This window comes from Lolium rigidum, chromosome 5 (assembly GCF_022539505.1).
Source record: "Lolium rigidum isolate FL_2022 chromosome 5, APGP_CSIRO_Lrig_0.1, whole genome shotgun sequence".
NCBI classification, from domain to species: Eukaryota; Viridiplantae; Streptophyta; class Magnoliopsida; order Poales; family Poaceae; genus Lolium; species Lolium rigidum.
Window position 1 is genome coordinate 266,390,068 of NC_061512.1, and position 2,646 is coordinate 266,392,713.

The following is a 2,646-nucleotide window of genomic DNA, read 5'->3' on the forward strand; positions in this document are numbered from 1 at the left end:
AAGAAAGAAAAGAAAAGTCCCACGAACCCACCCTCTGCCAACGCACGAACCCCACCCTCCTGTTTCGATCCCAACCTCCCGTGCTACCGCCGCCGGCTACCCAACCGCCGGCCTGGAGAAGCCCCGCGCCGCCGCCTGGAAGCCCACCGCCCGCCGCCTGGAGAAACCCCCCCCCCCCCCCGCCTCAAGGTTCCCCGCGCCGCCGCCTTAAGGCCCGGCGCGCCGCCGACCAGAGGGCCCGCGCGCTTCTGCCTCTTCCTCCGAGCGCCGCCGCCTCTTCCCTCGCGCGCCGCCAGCCCCTTCCCCCGCGCGTGGCCGCCCCTTCCCCACGCGCCGCTCTGCCACCGGACGCCGGCGTCCCCGCCGGCCAGAATCCATGCGCGCCGCCGCAGCTCCTCTACCCCGAGCCGCCACGGGTTCCCGGTGACATCGCGTCGGTCTTCAGTCCCGTGTGCCGCCATCCCCCGTCACCGCCCGGTGGCCCGCACCTCGCCCTCCCTCGCGCCGCCGGCAGGTTCACCTACTCGCCGGATCCCGCCGACCCGAGGGCCGAGGCCTGGTCGAGCTCCCCGCGCCCCGCCACGAGCGGGGGCACCGGCCGCCGCCAAATCGACGGCGCGAACAGCCATCCCCCGAGCTTCTGTGCCGCGGCGGGGCACCACGCTGGCTCGGGATGTCCTGTTATCGGCAGTACGATTTACCGCCACAGGCAGTGCATGTAATGGAGCCTGGAAGAGCGCTGCTCGACCATCCTTCATCTCCCGGCGAGAAGCACGGGTCAAGCCCCCATGGCTGCCCCCCTTCTTCATGTCCTCGTGCAAGCACAGATCACCGGTCACCGGTCCCCCGCGTCGTGGAAGATCCCCGCTGCCGCCGTGAAGCTACCGCCACAGTCCGCTCTGAATTCGTTCATCCACTGGAAGCTACCATGTTATTTTCTTTACAAAGCCGCTGCAGCTGCAGTTTTGAGGAAATAAGTTCAGCTGCTTACTTCTTGGCAGAGCACATCATCGTTGCAGTAAGTCATTTATTTGGCAAACAATTGACACTTCCTGGTTGTCCAGCGCCACCCCGCGGCTGTGATCTCCCGTTCCGCCCCTCTCCGGAAGCCAGCCGTCTGCTGATGCATCTTCCCTGGTGCTGCACGAGCAGAGCAGCTCGGTTAGTGAATCCCATGTCCTGGAACGACAAGAAGCCCAACCGTGGTTCTCTTTCCTTTATTTTTCATGTTAGCTCAGTTCATATCCGCATCGACCTGAACTTCTGACCAACATTGCTCTATACTTTTGATGAACATGGTTCTGTACTTCGTTTGATCATTAGGTAGCTTCTTTTATATTATATATGCACTTATGAAATCCTTTTTATCTGAACTTCGCTGTGATATAGTGTTATACTTCTGAGAATTGTTGATCTCGAGCTTCCCGTGATACCACGTAGCTTGACATGTCACGCGGCCGGCTGTTGGAAGCCAAGGCACCGGTCCACGCTCGGCGAGCGAGCCGGAGGATGGCCTCCGGCGCCGGAGTGCGGAGCCGACAGGAGGATGCACGAGGTTGCTCGCGCTCGCGTAAAGTTTTGCCGAACCACGAGCGGCCCGAGTTCCACCGCCCGCTGCTATAACATGGAGCAAAAACAAGCTTCGCTACTCCTCGGATTTGCTATGTTCCGACTTGCTTGTAGCACCGTAGGCCGTAGCGCTAGTTCCGAGAAACGGAGAAGACATATAAAAAACGTATGTTTGTTACTTAAAGGTAGGAGACAGTAAAAATAAAAATCGTGTGTGGCGATCCTGTTTGGTCAACATGGAGCTTGCTGGTCTCGCTTCGCAATCTTGCATCTCGTTACCCATCACGTGCAATGACCGCCGTTGCCTCGCTTGCCGTGACGCCATACTTCTACTATATACTTTCAGTGGAACTTCTTCGGAGGCAGCTGAATTCATCCGGCTACATATTATTCCTAAGAAACATTCTATCTTTCTCTGCTTGCGTTCAAAGATTAGCTAAACACGCGATAAAATATGGTTAAAAAGCATTGGAAGTCTAATTAACATGCTGGCTGGAAAATATGTCGTTCTGCTTATTTTTTGCGCCAACCTGCTTTTTTTTAACTTATGCTGAACAAGCAAAGGGCCAGCTCTGGAATATCGTTTTTGTAGGATGTGAAAACGTACAAGGAAGTTCAATTAAATAATTTTTGGACGTACAATTCTTCAATTGCGTAAGTCATAAAATGTATAGTGTCGAGCGATGCACACGCATTCAATCCAAGGTAGGCATGTTGCTTTGGAAAATTCTAAAAGTGAAAGGAAAAAATCTCGCCGACTAAGTACACATTTATATCGTCGGACCTGTCGCCCGCCGCCAGACCGGATCCCGACCGCCCCATGGCCATGCATCCGCCCCGTCCTCCCTCCTAGGCAACCGCCTTCGGCCGCCCTCTACCCGTACGCCACCGCCCCTACCTGCACGCCGCCGGTGTGGCCATGGCTTCCTCCGCCGCCCCTTTCTCCTTCACGACTCCGATGCCTTCCCCTAGCGCTGGCCAGTTCCTCGCGCCGCCGTGGAGCACGGTCTACCTCCGTGAAGTACAACCACTTAGTATAGGAAGCACAAGAAGACCGACAAACACCAAATGTAGAAA